Source organism: Rhinolophus sinicus, chromosome 1 (assembly GCF_057876585.1).
Source record: "Rhinolophus sinicus isolate RSI-liver-muscle chromosome 1, RSI-T2T, whole genome shotgun sequence".
Lineage (NCBI taxonomy): Eukaryota > Metazoa > Chordata > Mammalia > Chiroptera > Rhinolophidae > Rhinolophus > Rhinolophus sinicus.
In genome coordinates, this window is record NC_142501.1 from 80,858,026 (window position 1) to 80,880,725 (window position 22,700).

General features: G+C 33.4%; 1 protein-coding gene across 4 annotated transcripts in view; it reads right to left on the reverse strand.

Moving 5' to 3' along the window:
* The window catches only part of MGAT4C (MGAT4 family member C), a 669,114-nt gene that overhangs the window by 144,026 nt on the left and 502,388 nt on the right, over positions 1-22,700 (reverse strand). The window lies entirely within an intron of this gene.

Here is a 22,700-nt window from a genome sequence, read left to right on the forward strand (position 1 = left end):
TTTTAATAGCTTTCTCTACAGTTATAAAGCATTATGTCTTTTTAGATGAGTCTATAGGAAAATGATTTTCATGGATTTGTGTATCTTTTTCACATTTTCATTGTTCATGTGCACAGAAATTACTTCCTATTCCATCAACTCTTCTAATTTACTTGGGTATTTTTGAGTTATTTTCAGTAGCAGTTTATGTACTTTTATTTTATCAGTTGAGACGCTCTTGTGGGCAGAATTTATACTTTGATTAGGAATGGAATGATGATTTTATGACATACCGTATTTCCCTGAAAATAAGACCTAGCCAGACAATCAACTCTAATGCGTCTTTTGGAGCAAAAATGAGTATAAGTGTGGTTCTTATTTTACTATAAGACCAGGTCTTATATTAATTTTTGCTCCAAAAGACGCATTAGAGTTGATTGTCCGGCTAGTTCTTATTTTCAGGTAAATACGGTATGTCATAAAATCATCATTAGGGTAGTTATCATTTGAGAGCATTTCGCTGATTATTAGCTGTAATGCCATCCATTTGTTCCCCAATAATCAATGCTCAGCACATCAGCACATCTTCATTCTCTGGTTGAAATGTCCTGTTTCCAAGGCACCAAGCGTGTACTACAGAACATTCCACAAAGAATACGGGACTTCTGTCAGCTTGGGTATCACATATGGCTCAACATTGTGTTTCAATGAATTTCTAGATATACAGCGTCATTTACTTCATGAAAACCAGCCAATTTGGGGACACTTGTTTCTTCGAATATTTTGCTGTCCTATTTTTTTTGTCTCTTGTCTTAGAACCACAGTTACTCAGTTGTGTTACTTGACTTTTTCCCACATATCACTAATTCTCTATTTAATTTAATTTTTCTTTTCTCAATCTTCAATTTAGACAATTTCTATTGATCTGTCATTAACTTTACTAATTATTGTTTCCAATGTCTAGAATGCCTTTTAGCCCATCTAATCAATTTTCTTCCATTTATTGCATTTTTTTGTTCTAGTATTTCCATTCGATTTTTATAATTTCAATTTATTTGTATCTTTGTTAGCTGTTCCCTAATATTTCCATATTTTAACTCCTTAAACTTATTTTAATAGCTCTGTTACAATAAGTTTTGCTAATTCAAAAACTGCCTCATTTAGCAATCTGTTTTTACTGACTGTTTTTTGCTGCTAATTATGTAATGCACGTTCCTGTTTTCCTACAAATCTAGGACTTTTGGCAGGGTTGTATTTTGTCAATGTTACTTTGAATGGAAAGATTGCATTTTCTTTCTTTAAATGGCACAGATTTTTGTTCTGATGGATACTAACATTTCTGACATATCTTCCTGACTTTGTTAGGCTTTTTTTTTTTTTTACCACTTTATCGAGATATGATTGACACACAAAAAGCTGAATATATTTAATATATATAACTTGATGGGTTTGGAGGTAAATATGAGTCTATAAAACCATCACCACAATCTATGACATAAGTATATCCATTACGTGGGTCTATTTTTGTCGTCTCCTTAATTCAGGGATTATATACTGATTAAAAGGTGATGTCTTTATTGCAGTAAGAATGATGTGGATTCTCAAATGAATTCCCAAGCCTAGACTGGAACTCCAGTACTATATGATCTCTGATATTTCCATTCATATCTTTGCTGAACAGTAGCTACTCTCTTCTAGGTTTAGCAGAGAATCACTATGCACATGTGAATCCCAGATCTCAGTTAAAGACCGTCAAACACTTCTAGGAAAAATCCTAGAGTCCTTTGGCAGAATGATGTCCCTTCTGTTACCTTCAAAATTCTAGTTGCTTCAGCAGCGGCAAATCCTAATTTTTGCCTTATTATCTTTCTATATAAGTTAATAAAATGTCCCCAGGCAAAATGCCAGGTTAAATAGAGGACTTGCCTCTATATATTCCTTCTTTTCAAGGATGTTGTTCCCCCCAAAAAAAGGAATACCTATAAGTAAATTCTTTAATACATTATTGCTAACCTCTAGACTAACAGAGACCTTAGAATCATCAACAAAGAAAACAAATTTAATTCAAAGAATCAAGACATGATAGCATACTTCTCAACAAAAATATATTTCAAGAAATAGATTAAAATTTGAAAAAAAATGTTCAAACAAACAAAAATTGAGTTTTTCCACCACCACACACTGTCTAAGGGAATTTCTGATGACAGGAGATATTTATTCAGACGGAAATTTTTGCTAGAAAAGCTGAGATTAAATAATTAGAATAATAGTAATAATAATGATAATAAAAGTAACACAAAAGAGTAATAGGGGAGTAAATTTAAATGAATATTGATGATATGAAACTCATTGTATCTTTTGAGATTTAAGAAAAAGAAAAACTAAATTAAAAAATAATTAAGAAAGAAGTAAAGTTAGTTATATGTTATGTATCATACATAATAGAAAATAATTGAAAACATTTATATACTGGCACAGGCATGAAAATGTTGATCTTTGTACATATTACAAAGCACAAACTCTATTCTAGAAGTGTATAAAAATCAAAATGTAAAAATTAGGATTCAACAATTTTCATGAAAGCAATAAATATTCTCAGAGAAGTAAGTTTAAATAGCAACAGTTTGTATAACCCATGGTGAAATTATAATTAAAGAGAAATAATTTATGAATATTGGAAATGCATAAATTAAATGTGCTTAAAATATTTCAGATATAGCCACAATTACTATCTTATATGCACTGAAAAAAATGTGTTTTTTTTTTTTGTTTTATTATTGGGAATTATAATTAATGCTATTTAAATTATTTTCAAAGTGATTTAACATATTAAAATTCTCCCTTGAAAATTGCTTTTTAAAAATGCAGTATTTTAATATGGAATTTGAGGAGTAATAAATAATTTGTCTTTTAATCTGTGATAAAATGTATATGTTATTCAACATTCCCTTAGTGTCTATATGCATTTTAATAATCTAAAAAGAATACTTCCATTTTAACTAAAACATTAGATACTCATAATACTAATGATTTTTATTCTAGAGATCATGCTTCATTTTTATCATATTTTTAGTAAAGTATATTTGGCATACAATGTTATATTAGTTTTAGGTGTACAACATGGTGATTTGACATTTATATACCTTGCAAAGTGATCACCATGATAAGACAAGTAACCATCTGTCACTGTACAAAGTTATTACAATATTATTGACTATATTTCCTGTGTTCTACATTGTATCCTCATCAAAATGACTTATTTATTTCATAACTGGGGGTTAGTACCTCTTCATCCCCTTCCTTTTTCACCCATTAGCCCAACCCTCCGCTCTGTCATCCTTAAGTTTGTTCTCTGTTTCTATGAGTCTATTTCGGTTTTCTTTTGTTTGTTCATATGTTTTGTTTTTCAGATTTCACATGTAAGTGAAATCGTATGGTATTTGTCTTTCTCTGACTTATTTCACTTAGCATAATACCCTCTAGGTCCTTCCATGTTGTTGCAAATGGCAAGAATTCATATATATTTATATTATTTATCCATTAACCTATTGCTGGACACTGGGTTGCTTCTCTATAATGGCTATTCTAAATAACACTTCAATAAACATAGGGGCACATCTATCTTTTCAAATTAGTGTTTAGGATTTCTTCAGATAAATATCCAGAAATGGAATTTCTGATTTGTATGGTAGTTCTGTTTTTATTTGTTAAGAACGCTTCATATATTTTTCCATAGTGTCTGTACCAATTTTCAACCCACCAACAGTGCTTGTGGGTTCCCTTTTCTCTACATCCTCAACAACACTTGTTATTTGTTGGCTTTTATTAATAACCATTCTGACAAGGGTACGAGGTGATATCTTATTGTGGTTTCACTTTCATTTCCCTGATGATTAATGATACTGAACATTTTTTCATGTGTCTGTTAGCTATCTCTATGTCTTTTGTTTGTTTGTTTGTTTGTTTGTTTTTGGGAAAATGTCTATTAACGTCCTTCATCCATTTTTCAATCAGATTGTTTATCGATGTTGAGTTTTATGAGTTCATTATATGTTTTGGATATTTACGCCTTTTAGGATATACCATTTGCAAACGTCTTCACACGGTGCTTTTTCTTTTTATTGATCATTTCCTTTGCTGTACAAAAGCTTTTTATTAGTTTGATTTAGTCCTATTTGTTTCTTTATGCATTTGCTGCCCTTTTCTGAGGAGACATATACAAGATATTACTTCTATTGTATTTTGATTATAAAAAGACTTCACAATTCATTGAGACATTTTTGAACAAGGATTTGTCAGAAACAGATGGCATAACAATAGATATTCTACTCAGCCATAAAAGAGAATGAAATTTTGCCATCTGCAACAAAGGGATGACCCTAAAGGATGTTATGCTAAATGAAATAAGTCACACAAAGAAAATCAAATACCATATGATTTCACTCCTATGTGGAATCTGAAAAGCAAAACAAATGAACAACAACAACAAAAAAAACCAAAAAAAACACTAGAAACAAACTCATAGGTAGAAAACGTTTTGTTGGTTGCCAGAAGCGAGGGGAATTGGAAGGATGGGTGAAAAAGGGGAAAGGATTAGGAAGTACAAAGTAGTAGTTACAAAACTCATGGGATGTAAAGTACAGCATAGAAAATATAGTCAATGATATTATAATAACTATGTATGGTACCATATGGGTACTAGATTTATTGGGGTGATCATTTCATAAGGTACATTTCTAATCACTATGTTGTACACCTGAAACTAATATAATATTTTATGTCAATTGTAACTAAAAAGTAAAACAAAATATTTAAAATAGATATAAGAAAACTGGACAACTCTAAGAAGAAAGAACTAAGTTAGGCAGGTAAGGAAAACAATAGTTACCAAATGAGTCCTTTATCTCTATATGCTATGCTACATTGACCCTTGTCCAATAGTTATAACAAGCTGAAGTGCTGACTGGGTTATAGCATGCATCAGGCTTTTGGGGCAGAAATATTGGAAGGACACACTGAGTTTTTATCAGAGAGGAAGGTGATATTTAAGTGGAAACCGCCTGATTTGTCTTTCTTTTTGATTCTTTTTTTCTTTCCTTCCCTTCAATTCTTCATCCTTCACTATTCCCTTATCTCTTCCGGACTTTCTTCTCTTTTCCTTCTATTCCTTTGTTCTCATCTCTCTCTCTCTCTCTCTCTCTCTCTCTCTCTCTCTCTCTCTCAATAATTGTTTCAAGAGAGAGAAGTGAGAAGAAAGAATATATATATATATATAAATACAATAATATATTTTAATAAAATAATATATATGAATAAATATATATTATGAAAATATGTTTATGTGATATTAATATATATTATAAATATATATATATTTTACACTCTCTCCCTCCTTCCCTTTACTTAGTTTATCCCACCTCCTTAAGGAACCATTATTCATTGTATATTATGTGAAGGGCATACAATCCACAGACACTTTATTTTAAATGTCATATTGGCATATCCAATATTATGCTCAAGAATCTGACAAAGAACTCCAAAAAATATGGTCAAAGCATAAATTTAAAAGTATATGTTCCCTTTATTTCAGTTTCTTTTTCTTTTTTTAAAACACACATTTACCAATTGTCTTCCGCAAGATAACCCAATCAAGTGAGAAAGGCAAAGATATAAAAACAAAGTTTAAAAAAAAAGTTAAATTTTGAGTATTTACTAGTAAGGAGGACTAAATATTAATGTGGAATCTGGAAAAATATTCAAAGATATGAAAAAATAGAGAGCCAGCATTTGTACAGAACCCCTACTGGATTCTTTGTCTTCTTTAGCTCATTTAATGCTCAGCACTCTGTAAAGTAATTACTATTATCTTCACTTTAGATGTGAGAAAAGAGAAGCTCAGAGATTAATTTACCTTTTTCAGTGAGAATTCACATTTATCAAATGCCAAAGACAATTTCCTTATACCACTTCTTCTAAGTTTGTAGAAGAAGAAGATGATGGTGATAATGATGATGATATTTACAGTAATGGTACTACTACTACTACTGCTAATGAAGGAGGAAAAGAACAATGACATATATGAGAATAACAAGAACACGTATCTAGTCATACCAAATGCCAGTTCTAAGTACTCTAAATACAGTAACTCATTTCAGACTCCCAACCCTACAATAATCTTATGCAGCAAGTAGGTGGTGGTGATAAAATTAGGATATGTCAAGTTTTGGAAAAAAGTAATAAGAACATAAATATTTGTCCTCCATGAAATGAAGAATTAATGAATATTTACAGCTCATCAAATGCACTAGCATATATTTTAAAAAAATAACATTTATATGGATTATAAGAACACATGTGTAGGGTAAGAATCACATTATTCAAGTTAAAAACGTATAGTCTCAACTTTTACTGAAAAAAAAAATTGAATTACCTAAAGTTAAATCAATGATGAAGTACATTCTGAGCTTTTCCTACAAATCTTATAATTGACCAAGATGACCTGAATGTCTCCCTCTGCTTGACTAAACTTTTAGAAAGGCCTCTATCTGCTTCTATGCCTAACTGTAGAGATCTTCTCTTTTCTTAGAGAATTTACTTTAGAAAACTTGTCATTGTAAATCCTTTCTTTTTCCCTTTGAGATGTAAATCTTTTTAAAAAGACACTTGCCAAGTTTACAGTCCAAGATTATCTTTCTGAAAGACCTGGGTGGCATTTCTTTGAAAGGTCCAATCATCAAGGAGCAAGTACTCTCAGCTCCCAGTCTCTGCAAAGGTAGGGGACTAATGAACTTCAATAGGCCAGAGCCTCATTCCAAATTGCAAAACTACCTTTTGTTATGAAGATAAAAGAAAGATTACTTTTACTTTGGGTTGGACCAATTAGAAACCATACATGGACTTTATCCCTGCACCACAGATCTTAAAACTCTCTAGCCTTTACTTCATCAGAGTTGGGTTCAGACAATTGGTAGACATGTGCTCCATGCCAAAAGGTACTTGATATTTGGTCCTGTCCAAAACAGCCACGAGCATATTTAGTCCATGGCAAATAGTCTTTGGCATTTGTACCTGTCCAAGATGTTCATGCTTAGAAGCTATCCATCAGTTCATATAGCTCAGAATATTTACTTCTTCTTTTGGTTTACTGGATTAATAGATAACAACTACTATCACATTTTATTTGCCCAATAATTGTGTTGTGGCTGTATTGCCAATAAGAACCCTTCTTGTTTCCATAGTCTAGTGGTTAATGGCTCATGGGGCTTGGCAGGTGAGTCTTTCAATCTTTCATAAGAGCAGTATTTATATTAATTATGGATCAAATTTCAAGAACCATTTGGCATGGACCAAATGTCTCTGTGAACATTTGGACAGGACCAAATGTCCTGCAAGGGTTCACACTGCATTCTGAACTATATCCATTATAGCAATAGACTAGAACAAAGTCCTCCCTACCTATGTAACTTTACCCAGTAAAATATTTGCTCTGACATATAATAATCCTCAAAACTCCGAACATAGTAATATTTTGGAGAGTAAATCTCTGGATTCGATTTAATCCAAAAATTTCAAATTCCAACTGTGCACTTAATGCTCTTAAGTAGTAGATTAGTTATCTCTCCCAAAACTAATTCTATTCTGTTAGCTAATAAGAAGCTATGTAAGAACAAAATAAATTTGATAAGTACCTAGAAATTCACTATTTTCTTCTTTAACAATTTTATATATTAATTTCAAAACTGACTTTCAATTTTTAACTTATATGTATCTTTTAATCTAAATCTTGCATTAAAAGTGACATTATATTTTCCCAACGAGAATATTACTATCCGTGTGCACAAGAATCCTGCATTAACAGATTTTTATTAGATCCTTCCTATTTGAAAAAAATATGGCTTAACAAAAGCTGGTGGCATTCTGTGCATATAATTGTTACAGAAGCTCATATTTTACATTCACCAATATGAGACAATATTAACATTTACATTTTCTCCCTCTAAATATAGATAGGACATAATGGAATTTGCAAGGATTATATAATTAAAAATTACATTGTGTTACTGTCAGTATCCTTCTGTAAAATAAAATCTGTAAAGTATAATGAAGATAATTCTACACTGTGATTTATCATTAGTACTACTTTCAAAGCCACAATCTTATCAGTAATCTTTAGCCTTTGGAATTATTTTCTTTAAAGGAAAATATGAATAGAAGGATATCACAAATTTTTACAGTTATTTTTCATTTGATTCCTATCTTTAGTTCTAAATTGCAATACTTTTAGCAACTTTCAACATTCTTAATATGCTTAGCATCAGCATCAGGTTTTAGGATACATGCAATTCTTTCCAAATTCATGTTTAATTAATTTAACCAATCTTAAGGAAATCAATTTTATTTCTGAACTTGATTATAATAAAAATTATCTATATTTTCCATCTTCCTGTGGACAGAGATTTAAAAGCAATACTAGCGAGTAGCAAGAAAGATAGGCATGGGAATGAGGACTCAAGCTTGGCACAAATGACAAGGGGAATTTTTCTTCACAGTTCCATAATTACCACAAGTCTCAGTTCTCTATGCCACAGTCACCAAGAAGAAGGAGAGAAAGAACTTTCAAATTCTGTAAACAACAACAGAACAATTTTTTGGGTAAAAGTTTTAGAATATCATCTCTGTGCTTAAGACAGAAATTCTAAACACTCTTACTCATCTGCCTTCTGTTTTGCCTCTTAATAATTATACAGATCATGAATCTGTTATTCTCTCAAAGATGAAGCCTGAAAATTTTGGTTCAATTTTTATTTTCCCTTCTCTGGAAACCCTTTTGCTCCCCACTTTATCTACCTAGCCCATTAATCATCACGTCCTATCAATTTCAAAATATTCTGAGTCAGTGATTTCATACACAAACACTCTTGAGATAAGTACGTAGGCAATTGGTTTAACTTAGGTTTTTCTTCAACAGATATGTTTAATCAAGTAGTGATACTAATATTTACCTTTAATATAAATCCCTTTTAAATGTCTGGATTTATACTGTGGCAAAGACTGACTTCTGCAATATTCAGCAACTCTGACAACAATGTGCAGAACTATAGTGAACAGAACTGTTAGTAATACATCGGTTTACTATAAGGAACTGTGATGTGAGATGACATCTTTGTCTTGTTTCCCCATTCACTTCCAACGAGGAATCAATAAAGTTACCTGGAAGCATTCATCAACTCTTTTCAAAATAATGTACAGTCACCACTTATCTTTAAAGCATAATTTACCTGTAAGCTAAACAGTATTAAATGCCTTTGTATTTGATTGGAATTCTGTCAAGTATGTGTATTTCCATTTTACCTGAGATTTTATTCTAGAGCAATACTTATTTCGATTTTGCATATTTACTTGAATACTTTATCTTTATCAGGATAATATAGTATTAAACTTGGCTCATTCACTTGACAAATAGTTGATAAACAATTAATATATTCCAGATCTTGTGCTAGGCACTGAGGGTAAGCAAGAGTAGACTTCGTGTTGCTTTCAGTCTGTTCCTAACCTGACTGGAGAGGGAGATAAGCAAACAATTACCTCACAAAGTGATTAGTATATCAACACAGTTCTATAAACACGTAGAGAACAGACAGTTAACTCAGAATGTGTAGAGAGATTGGGAGTAACTCATGGCAATATGACTCTTTGTTTTCATCTGTCTTTGAAAGAAAAAAAAAAGTATTGTAGCTATTTACATTCTACTTGTTTTCTTGTCTTTCATTGTTTGTCTCTTTAGTATTTTTCTGATTCCTACTAGTTTCGTTTGCTGTTTGTACCCTGCTGACAGAGGAGCTGACCCAGATAAGAGTTTCTTCTTTTCTGACATGACTTTACCTTATTTTTGTATCTGTTGAAAAGTGAGTCTGGTTGATGTGATCTCAGCCATTTATTTTGTCTACTAAGGCAGAATCCTTTCAGAGACTATTCCCAGATCGACGTTTAGTCCCCGAAATTTTGAGCTGCTGTGTGTCTTAGGAGTTAACAGTAGTCCAGGTATTTTCTCAGAGCTGTCGTCTTCTTAAAAGAGGAAAACATCTTATGCTAGCTACCTCCTACAATTTTCATCAAAGAAAGACACTAACTGCCTTCCTTTATTCAAAGATTGTAGCCCTGTATATCTCATTCTATTATGGCTAGATGGAGGTGAGAAAAATAAAAGGAAGAATAGCCATTTCATTTGCATATGCATGAAGCCATCCTTTCTGCTTAAGTATAGGTTTTTCTCTAACAAAATAGTGTTTTATCAAACTCCCTATAAAACAACCCTAATAACAGTCTAATCTACTCCACCGAAGGACAGTGATTATTTCATTAAATTTCTTACAAAACACTTCTTTTGTATCACAGTTTTTGGATACAAAGCATATGTGTCTTTGAACAAAACAGAATCAGTGAAAAGTAAATATAGCCATTATCCAACAGTAGAAAAAAAGTCACTGAGATATTATGCCAGAACCCAATGTAAAAAAAAGAAAAAAATGGGGACAGCAGAAATTTAATAACTGTATTTACTCATTGGATTTTACTTTCACCACCAAATTGGTATTTTCATATCAATTCCTATTGCAGATATTTATATGAAAGCTTTAAATAGTTACCAAAAGAAAGGTAAAGAAAGACACTCATTGCTTGTGAGAGAGATTTTTTGTTTCTGTAAGTTACAGCAAAAGTTCCTTCCATGGGTTGTGCCTTTAAAAATAAGCATTAAACAGTGTGTTCTGCGGATTCAGCTTGACATGTTTCCCCATAGACTTCAGGGTGTGACATCTCCTTTACCAGCTCAATAGCTAAACTCCTAGAACATTAGCTTTGTGTGCTGAAGGATAAGAGAATTTGTGGCTGGAGGATATCTTTTTAATTTACTTGAGATTTCCTGATAACTTTGCCTTTCCAGTTTTTGGCATCAGTGATCTAAATTAATAAATCAATTGGAGACAGAAACATGCACACATTCTTTCCAAATGTGAGTCTGAGACCTAATGCTGCTTCCCAAGAATTGTTACTACCCTTCCTGTTCAAGGTCACCACGACTGGTTATCACTGCAGTACACTGATTGGGTCACAGATATGGGGCAAAGTGACAGCACAGTTGTAAAGTCATGGTGGTACCATATGGTAAGTCAAGATACCTTTTCTGACATTTAATAAAGCAGGTTAAACTTCACAGTGGAAAGAAAGTGGATTATACCACACTGTTCTTTCACTGTTATATATAGTAGTTATGTCATTAGTCTCCAAAATTAAAAGAACCACCACCATAGTAAAAGTTTATGTTTAATGATGCTCTAACATAGATTCATTAAAAGAAACTAGGATATCAGTATAAAATGCATTAAGATACTAGACATTTTTATTCAAAAATTATATATACCCATCAATATTCATACAATCCATAGCCATGTTGGAAAATTATATGGTGTGTGCTTAACAAGGGTTTTTACACATCCAAAGCAAAGTTAAAAGTGAAGAAGACCCACTGAGGTAGTTTGAAAATTAGATAAATGAAGTTATATGGAGATAGGGAACGAAGGATTTTAAATTAGGTTTCAACTTTCTCTATTTCTGTGACTGTCTAACGTCAAATTCCCTATCACCCCATTGTTAGACTATTGCAAGTGGTCTTCCTGCTTCCACTAGGTGCCCCTGCAATCCATTCTCCTCCTAGGGGTCTATGTGATTTTTGTAAAAATGAATCAGGTTATGTTGCATCCCTTCTGAGTTCCCATTGCACTCCACAGACTACTCCACTTCTATGCTCTACAGGGCTCTACAACCAGTCTTTTCTTGGCACCACCTCTGTGACCTCATTTTTCACTGCTCTTAGAATTATTCTCTATAATCCAGATATACTGAGTTTCTCTGTGCTTCTGTAACTCTCCAAGCTCACTCTCATTTCTATGTCTTTGCATCTCTTGGGTCCTCTGCACAGACCTTTATCCTTCTGGATTATGTCTGTCATTCTCTCCTCAGATCAAATCACGAGAGACCTTCCCCTATCAGCTCTCATTTAGGTCACCTATGCTAATCATTTCCTATCACATTATCCTGTTTTATTTCCTTCAGAATATTTGTCATTATCTGACTTTTGTTTGTAGTCTATCTCCACCACCTTTAGACATTTTTATGTAGGTAGGGATCTTACATAATTCATTGCTTTATTCCCAATGTCTAGAGCAAAATTTGAAACATGGTACATGTATAATGAATATTTGCTGGTTAATACATTTGAGTTTCCTTCATTTGCACCCAATGGTCTGATTCTAAAGTCAGGTCAAATTGCATCATATTTATTTCTTGTAGATTCTGTGATCTGAAAGTGTCTTCATGACTTGTCTCTATTTCCTAATCCTAGAAGAACTCCACACTGGATTTTGAGTAATGGGGTAAGGATTATTCGTTATGAGAATGCTCTATGATTTATAAGATCCTTCTACAATACATTCTGGAGTAAGTTAGGGTATAAATATATTTCAATTAAAAATAATTCATAGGTATATAGATATATGACATTCATAGATATATGACATTCCTTTTCCCACAGACTATGCATTTTCTATATGCAAGTTTGCATGACTTAATTTATAGCATTTATAAAATAACTTTCTGGCCTTTTTAATTGTTCCATCATAAGGAAAAACACAAGATCCTTCAATAAAAAATGGGATGTCTTTGCACCTTCCACCTTGCTCAACAGTATACACACACACACACACACACACACACACACACACACACACCCCTGAGGACAGTATTTACAATAAACTTACCTCATTAGAGACTGTCGTCATATATAAATTTGTGATTGATAATGTATAAGTCAGAAATAGGAAATCTCAAAGAAACTCTGTTCTAGTACACATCATACAGGCATAATCCACAGTATAAAAAAATCATACAGGCATAATCCACAGTATAAAAAAATAAATGCAAGCTCTCTGAGAAAGGAAAATAAGAGTTAAACAATACATGACTCTTTTTAAAAAGAGAATCAGATCTAATTTAAGGAAACATATAATGCAGATCATATAAAAATAAAACTATATTTGAAAATCAGATGTGGTACTTTAAATGTATCCCTTTGTGCAGATAAGAAAACCAAATTTGCAAGCTTTTAAACTAAACAGTGAGCTTTGGTTAACTGAAAATAAAATTGAAACAAAAGACTCAAGTAAAAATAAATTAAATTACATTCTGTTCTCCATCAAAAGTGACAGATTTTTCTATTAGATTTTCCTGACATTGAATAAGAAAAAGTCCCTTATTGTCACATCGTTTTATTGTAAAGCCTGTTTCTATCCATTTAAATTATACCTTTATAATTATATGGAAGTCAAAATTTAAATAGCATTTTGGGTTAATTATAGAACAACATAAAAAAATCTGTGATATCTAGGAGACAAATTGTACTTAATTTTAATCTTTTCAGAAATAATTAAACTCAAAACGAGATTTGGGAATTTTATTATCATTATTATTCCTTTACTTCCTAGTTTTATGTTGTTGTTTTTTTTCCCCTAAAATCTAGACATACCTTAGTGGAGACTTGTATTTTTTGAACCACCACTCTCCTTTGTGCAGATGTTAACAGGAAGTTTAAGTAAAAGTGCTTCTAATAATTTGTAATTCTAAATACAGCATAAAATTTTAAATGCAAATTTACTATGCAAATTTGTCGGTATTCACTGAATACTAACTGAATTAAATTTTGGTGAGAGGGAGAAAACAAAACAAAATCACCTGCGTGTAATAATGGATCTATTTAAAAATGTATAATATGCAATATTTTATCCATAGCTACTGAGATATACCATCATGTGAGGAATACACAGTCTGTTGGTAGAAAGGAAAGAAATGTATACACTACAGTATGATAAGTACTATGATTAGAGTAAGTTTAGGATTTGTACAAGGAAGGTTTCTTGGAATTTAAATTGAGGTGTAAAGAATGATTAAAAGTTTTATTGGTCTCATATCAAAACAACAAAATTTTCAAAGATCTCAGATGTGAGATATATTTGAAGAGTAAGAAAAAAATATGGGCCTGAAATGTGGTATATGAAGAGGGATTCCTGGGAATTTGCTCATTTCCCTTCCTTTCTAACACCTGTACATAACTCAATTCTGGTTAAAGTTATATCTCTATCTCCATAAGCCTTTAAATTTCCTCTCTCTCTTCTGAGTCTCACCTGAACTCCTTGTTCCCTAGTTCACTGAAAAATAGGAGACATCAGATGAGAAGTTTTAAATTACTGTTCCCAACCTCAATCCAAATCAACAAATCTACAAACCGATTAACATTCAACCACATATCCATCTTTCCTTCTGATAAAGCGAAGGGAGCATGTGCTAAGATCAACCCTTCTACTTCATGGTCTGGATTTCACCTCCTTATACATACTCTTGGACGTCTATTTTGTCATTGGTTTCACTCTTTCTCTTCACTGTTATTGGCGATATTTTCTACCTCTACTGTAATGTTCACATCAGAATACAGATATTATGTAATGTCCCCCCTTTCAAAAAAGAACTTCTGACTCCACAATCCACTCCAACTATTGCTCCATTTCGTTGCTCCTATTTGCAGAAACACATACACACATGTGGTCTATATTCATTATTTTGCTTCGTCTTTTCCCACTCTTTTTCACCTCCCTCCAAATAAGCTTTGTTTCCATTACATCAGTGAAAATTCTCTTGTCAAAGTCACTAATTGCCTCCCGACGGCCAAATCCAATGATATGTTTCTAGTCCTTGATAAACTCCTCAGATTTCGATACATTTGATCACTGTTTCCCTCCTCTTGTGTTCTTTATTCATCATCAAAGATTCCATCCTATTCTTTCTGTTCCCCTCTCAATGAATACTTCTTAATCTCCTTTCCTGGTCTTCCTCTTCATCCAAACTCCAAATAAGGGAGGGGCCAGTATTGACTCTTCAACTAGAATCTGTCTCTACATACTATATCTAGAATTGGAGCCCTTTGCATCACCTCTCTTTCTACAATCTTAGTCCACACCATCACCTCTAACCTGATCTACCTTTGCCCTAGGTCTTTTCATCCGATGACCTTCTTTTATGTCAGAATGTGCCTACCCCCAAGGCATTTGCTCTCCATGTCTGGAACATTCTTACTTACCGTGTTTCCCCAAAAATAAGACCTGGCCAGATAATCAGCTATAATGTGTCTTTTGGAGCAATAATTAATATGAGACCGAGTCTATATTATATTACATAAGACCCGGTCTTATTTTACAATAAGTAAAATAAGGGTATTATATTTTATATTATATTATATTATATTATATTACATTACATTACATTACATTACATTACATTACATTACATTACATTACATTATATTATATTATATTATATTATATTATATTATATTATATTATATTCCTGGTCTTATAGTAAAATAAGACCAGATCTTATATTAATTTTTGCTCCAAAAGACACATTAGAGCTGATTATCCAGATAGGTTTTATTTTTGGGGAAACACGGTAGGTGTTTGGCTATCACTTCTTTCACATCTCTGATCAAAATCCCATGCCAGAGTGCTCTCAGTATAACATATTATCCCAAATAGCCATTCTCTCCACTTATCATGCTGTATTTTCTTTCCAGCACTTGTCATGACCTGATGTAATTATTTGTTGTTATTTTTCACCTATATTCACTAGAATGCAAAGTATCACAAGAGCAGACTTTGTTTTGTTTCCTGCTATATCCCCAGAGTGTAGGACTCTGCCTAGAACAGAGTTGCTACTGAAAAAATTCTTATTAAAATATCATGAGAGTCTCACAAAATGAGATGGAGAGACGGAGAGGACAGAAGACAAAAAGATGATTTGGTACTCCAAAAGAGGCAAAAAAAAAAAAACAAAAACAAACAAACAAACAAAAAAAAAGACAATAAAGTTGAAAATGAAAAATCTTCTGTATATAGAGTTGAGTTTTGTATTGTGGGATTCTAATCAAGTATTCAAAACTTCAATTTTTTCATAGAGACTATGTTGGATTTACCTATTTTTTCTTTTGTTAAACTGAGTTCTCCTTGAACTGTGATAGGGACAGCAAATAGAACCTTACTATCTCTGAAAATAAACATATTCCTGATGGTACATTGTTTTAGGTGTAAAATATAACCTCTTCAATACCTATTTCCTTAAATCCCCATCATTCCCCCATTGCACATACACAATTCCAATCCTCTGACATACACACAATACAAATGTCTGAAAATGTTCTGAATCACTTGATGACAACATTCAAGCACTCATGTTAAATCTCCTGCATCATTACCTTCACCAGGCAGGCATTGCTTCCTTTGTATTATACAAAAGAGTCATTTGCTTAGCTTCATGGATTTTAAAACAAATCAAATTATTTCAGACCATACATTTAAAAATTAAAATAGGAGTGAGCAAACTCAGTCTAAGTATTTAAAACTAAATCCACCTTTGTAGACCCAAAAAGGATTACCACTCATATACAAAGGCGGTGGGAGTTCAAATAAGGGATCTAAGAGAGAAATCTATGTTCTTACAGGAGCCCAAGGCATACAGTCATGTGTCACTTAACGACAAGGATACATTCTGAGAAATGCATCATTAAGCAACTTCATCTTCTGCGAATATCATAGAGTGCAGTTACACAAGCCTAAATAGTATAGACTACTACCCACCGTGGCTAAATGATATACAGTATCCTATTGCTCCTAGGCAACCAACCCGTACAGCTAGTTGTTGTACTGAATACTATAAGCAATTATAACAAATGGTATTTGTATATCTAAACATATTAAATATAGAAAACACACAGTAAAACATGGTATAAAAGATAAAAAATGGTACATTTATATAGAGCACTTATAATAGGAGCTTGCAGGACTAGAAGTTCTGGGTGAGTCAGTGAGTGAGTGATGAGCGAATGTGAAGGCCTAGGACATTCCTATATACAACTGTAAACTTTATAAACACTCTACACTTAAGCTACAGAAAATTTATAAAACAACAGGAGTTTAAATCAAGCACAAGGAAATGATGCAATCAAGAGCTGTGGGGAAACACAACATGTATAATGCTGCTGCTGGCATAACGTGACAGTCTTTTACAGCAAACAATTTTATATAAGTACACTCTAAAAAATAAGTATGGTATAGGAAGCACATAAACCACTTGTTCATAATAATTATCAAGTATCATATACTGCACATAATTGTATCTACTATACAGTACTTTTTAAAAAATGTTTTTAAATTTTCAATAAAATATATTTATTTTGTTTTTCAATAGAGTTGACATACAATATTGCATTACTAGTTTCAGGTGTATGACATGGTGATTAAACATTTACATAACTTATGAAGTGGTCACCCCAATAAATCTAGTACCCATTGACACCATGCATAGTTATTACAATATTACTTTTTTAAATTAAAATGTATTGGGGTGACAAGGGTTAGTAATATTACATAAGTTTCAAGTATACAATTCTGTAACACATCATCTATATATCACATTGTGTGTTCACCTTCTATCACCAGAGTCAGTTCTCCTTCTATCACCATATATTTGACCTCGTTTTCCCTATGCTATAATTTACATCCCCATGACAATTTTGTAGCTACCAATTTGTACTTCTTAATCCCTTCTTTTTCACCCATCCTCTTAACTCCTCTCCCATCTGGCAACCATTATAATTATCTCTATATCTATTAGTTTATTTGTTTTTGTATTTTATTTTTCAAATTCCACATATAAGTGAAGTCATATGGTACTTTTCTTTCTCTGACTTATTTCACTCAGCAGAATATCCTCTAGGTCCATCCATGTTGTTGCAGATAGCAAAATTTCATTAATTTTGTGGCTGAGTAATATTTCATTGTATGTATGTACCACTTCTTCTTTATCCAATCATCTATGGATAGACACATAGGTTATTTCCATATCTTGGTTATAGACACATAGGTTACTTCCATTTCTTGGTTATTATAAATGATGTTGCAATGAAGATATGGATGCATATTTCTTTTTGAATTACTGAATTTAATTTCTTCAGATACATTTCCAGTAGTGGAATTACTGCATTCTTCTCTGTCTCCTGTTATATAGCCTTGGTTTTAAAGTCTGTTTTGTCTGGTACAAGTATTGGTACTCCAGTTTTTTGTTCCCATTTTCATGAAATATATTTTTCTATCTCTTTTCTTTGCCTGCATGTTTGTTTCAATCTGAAAAGAGTCTCTTGTAGGCAGCATGTGTAAGGAAGGGTCTTGTTTCCTCGCCATTCAATCACTCTATGTCTTTTGATTAGAGCGCTTAATCCTTTCACATTTAAAGTAATTATTGATAGATATGTAGTTATTGACATTTTATTATTCATATTTTTTTCCTTTTTCTTCTTAAGGAACCCCTTTAACATTTTTTGTAATATTAGTTTGGTGGTAATAAACTCCTTTAGCTTTTTCTTCTGTGGGAAGCTTTTTATCTGTTCTTCGATTCTAAATGATAGTTTTACTGGGTAGAATCATCCTGATTTTGGGTCATTGATTTTCATTACTTTGACTATTTTGAGCCTATTCCTTCTAGCCTGCAAAGTTTCTGTTGAGAAATCAACTGATAGTCTTATGGGAGCTCCCTTGTAAATAACTCACTGCCTTTCTCTTGCTGCTTTTAACCTTTGGCATTTTTATTATGATAATCTCTTGGTGTGGGCTCCATTAGTTTTATCTTGTTTGGAACTCTCTGCACTTCCTGGGCTTGTATATCTATTTCCTTTGTCAGGTTAGGGAAATTTTTCCATCATTATTTCTTCAAATAGGTTTAATTCCTTTCTGATACCTCTATGATGTGAATGTTTGTATATTTGGCCCTTTAAACTATAATTGTATCCTTGGATTCCTTTTTCTTTTTGCTGTTCTGCTGCCTTATCCTCCAAATCACTGATTTGATCCTCTGCCTCATCTAATCTACTATTGATTCCCTCTATTTTTTCTTTATTTTAGCTATTATATTAATCATTTCTGACTGGTTCTTTTTTTTTTTTAATTTTTTTCTATCTCCATTTTTATGTTTTCTATCCCTATGTTGAAGTTCTCATTGAGATCACTGAGCATCCTAACAACCAGTGTTTTGAACTCTGCATCTGGTGGATTGCTTGTCTTCATTTTGTTTAGTTCTTTTTCTGGAGCTTTGTTCTGTTCTTTCATTTGGGACATATTTCTTTGTCTCCTCATTTTGGCTGCCTCCCTATGTTTGTTTATATGTAGACCTATTATATCTCTTGGTCTTTATAGAGTAGTCTTATGTAGTTGGTCTCCTGTGGTGCTGAGTGGCAGAGTCTCCCTGCTCACCTGGGCCAAGTGCTCTAGACATGTTCCGTGTGGGACTTCCTGTTGTAGTTGAGCGTTGATTGTTATTGGCACATCAATGGGAGGGATTGGTTGTGAGGACAGGCCATGACTACAGTGGAGGAGCTGTTGTGCAGGGGCTCACCCTACAGAGCAGGATTTACTATAGCAGGGCTCTGGGCAGCCTGCCCAGTCTGCCCTTTGGGTGTGTCATTTATGGAGGGAGACTGGGTCATGCTCTGATGTAATCTGAAGCTGGTTATTGAGTGTGTTGGTTCTGGGGCCTTTTGGGAGGGGTTCTGTTGCATAGCAAGGTCAGCAACTGCCTGTGCCTGGCCTGGAGCCACTTGGTATGAACTACAAAATGATTTGCAGACAGTTGCCACTTGTGCTGGTTTTGTAGGTGCCTGGAAAAGGCTAAGCTGTGAACTGAGGCTGGCTGCCACTAGTGGCAGTCATTCGGCTGCTTAGCAAGAGGAACAGAGCATGCCAAAGCCAGATGCTACTTGTTTGGGGTTTGTAAACCATTAAGAGATTTTATGTAAGTCCACAGCATGAGTTAAGGTGGGTCATTTGTATGGAAAAGCCACTGGAAGCAGCTTGGGTGGGCACATGAGTTGGGTGAGGTGGGGCTTCAGGGAATCACCAGGTTGAGGCCAATGGTCTTAGCCAGGTTAATGGTGACTCAGATATGGTGGCTGCCTGTTTGTGTAGGCAGGATTGGTGGAGGGGCTTAACCATGGAACAATGACTTCTGCCAGCACTTCTAAGAGCTGTTCCTTCAGCCCTCGTTTTGAAGCCAGACAATTTAGTTCCTCCTTGTATGTCCCTGGCACTTTTCAAGCTGCTGCCCTAAGGCTAAAAGTTCTGAGTGAGTAAGTCCATGAGCGAGTAAGTCGATGTGCGGGCCTTTTAAGAGTAGTGCCTGGGAATCTAGTTGCCCTCCATCTCACTCAGCCTCAATCTTAGCTCGTTTTCACAGCCAGAGGTTATAGAGACTTCTCTTTCTGGCACTGGAACTATGGGTTGGGAGCCTGGTGTGAGGCTGAGACCCCTTACTTCTAGGGTGGGGACCTCCACAGCTGAAATATCCCTCCTAATTTTTAACCAGCACATGTGGGTGTGGTAGCATCACCTTCTGGTTATCCACCCCTCCTACCTGTCTCGAAGTGGTTTCATCTGTGTTTCCTTTATCCTTCTTGTCAGCTATAAAACAAGATACAATTGTATCTTGTATACTTCTTGTCAGCTAGACTTCAAGAGATTCTCAATGACGGTCGTTCTATAGTTTAGTGGGATATCATCCTGGGAGGAAGTGAGCACAGTGTTTACCCACTATGCCATCTTGAATCAGAACTCTGCCATACAGTACTTTTATATGACTTGTAGCATAGGTTTACACCAGCATCACCACAGACATGTGAGTAATTCATTGCACTATGACATCACAACAGCTACGATGTCACTAGGCAATAGAAATTTTTGAATTCCATTATAATCTTATATGACCACGATTGTATAAATAATCTGTCATTGATCATAATATCATTATGTAGCACATGGCTGTATTTAGTGGTTGGACAGTAGTTTGAGTTCCTGAGAAGTAGTGATTTCACCTACCATGAATCAAAAAGAAAAAAAGAAAAAAAAAAATTTATACAGTGTATCTTAAATCTGTTCTAAATATTCACACTTAGAATTTCAGAGCCATCATGAGTTCAGAAATCATCCCATTGGGGAAAATGAAATGGAGAGATAAATAAACATAAATGAGATGAAGAAGTGGTGAGGGCATAAATTATCTGTATCAGGGTAGTTTTGACTACCTTCACTGGGTTCTTTAAAAATATATATTACAAGAAGTTGCACACATTTTTTTTTTTTAATGAGAAAAACATTCTAACTACCATACAGAAAATTTGCAAAATATAAAAACATATATATGAAATTTTGGCATCATGACAAAAGTATTGTGATTGTTTTAGGGTAAATAATTACCAATTTTCATTTTCCCCAGGCATTTAAAAAACATATATAACTTATGTTTCCACTTATCATGCTAATGTCAGAGTAATATATCAAAATGTCTTTCTTTGGATCACCTTGTCTACTCATTTTATGACTGTTAGTTTCCTTGAATCAATTTCCATCTTGTTTTGTTTTCTCCAGGAAAAGTTTCAAGTGTATTTTTTAAATAATCTTCTTTCCATTTGGCTTTTATCATTTTCTTCCTTACAAATATTGGCTCATAATTTTGATACCTTCTGAGACTCTTATGCCACTGTTCTTTCCATTCACATGACTTCTGAAACCTGCCTCAGGCACTAATAAAGCTGAAATGCTGCTGTGATATCATCTAAATGCATCTCTCCCAGGAACAATTCTCTCACACAGCTCAGAGAATATCTATTTCATATTCCAAAGACCACCAATAGTAACTTTAGAAGGAGATGTAACATCTTGGTCATAACCACTGCTGCCACACTCTTCTAAACGTTTACATATGTTCCCAATGACTCATTAGAAGATTTCACAAATACTTCTGTTTTATTATAGTATCTTTCCATTTGGTGTCAGGCACAGTTTCTTCAGGATAGAGTAATTGATACTGCAAATGACCAAGCCCCTCATGTAAATGAATTATTGATATGTCCACTATGACCAAGCCCCTCATGTAAATGAATTATTGATATGTCCACCACTACTATCATGTATCAGCTTTCAGTATTTTAACGTGTATAGAATTGATTTTCAAATTTTGTTCTTTGCTAAATATAGCTATGATCACACTATGTTATCCTGATTGCTTTTACTTAACATTACATAATTAGTATCTTTCATGAGTCTACATTTAAATATAATTTTCATAATTTTAATAGTTCAGCATATGTATTTGAGAGAAGTCAGTGCAGAAACAGGGGTATCTGATCCAAAGGATTCTCTCTTCTGATGTGGAAACATTACCATGTTTCCCTGAAAATAAGACCTAGCTGGACCATCAACTCCAATGCATCTTTTGGAGTCAAAATTAATATAAGTCCCAGTCTTATTTTAATATAATATAAGACTGGGTCTAATATAATATAATGTAATATAATACTGGATCTTATATTAATTTTTGTTTCAAAAGACACATTAGAACTGATGGCCCAGCTAGGTCTTATTTTCGGGGAAACACGGTATATTGGGTGCATAGTAGGAAAAATGAGTGATATAATAAAAACTTTGGTGTTGCTATTCTATAATGGAATTAAATTATGTAGTAGTACAACTCGGAACATGAGCCAGAATCGTTTCCCATTTTAATATTAGATGACAACT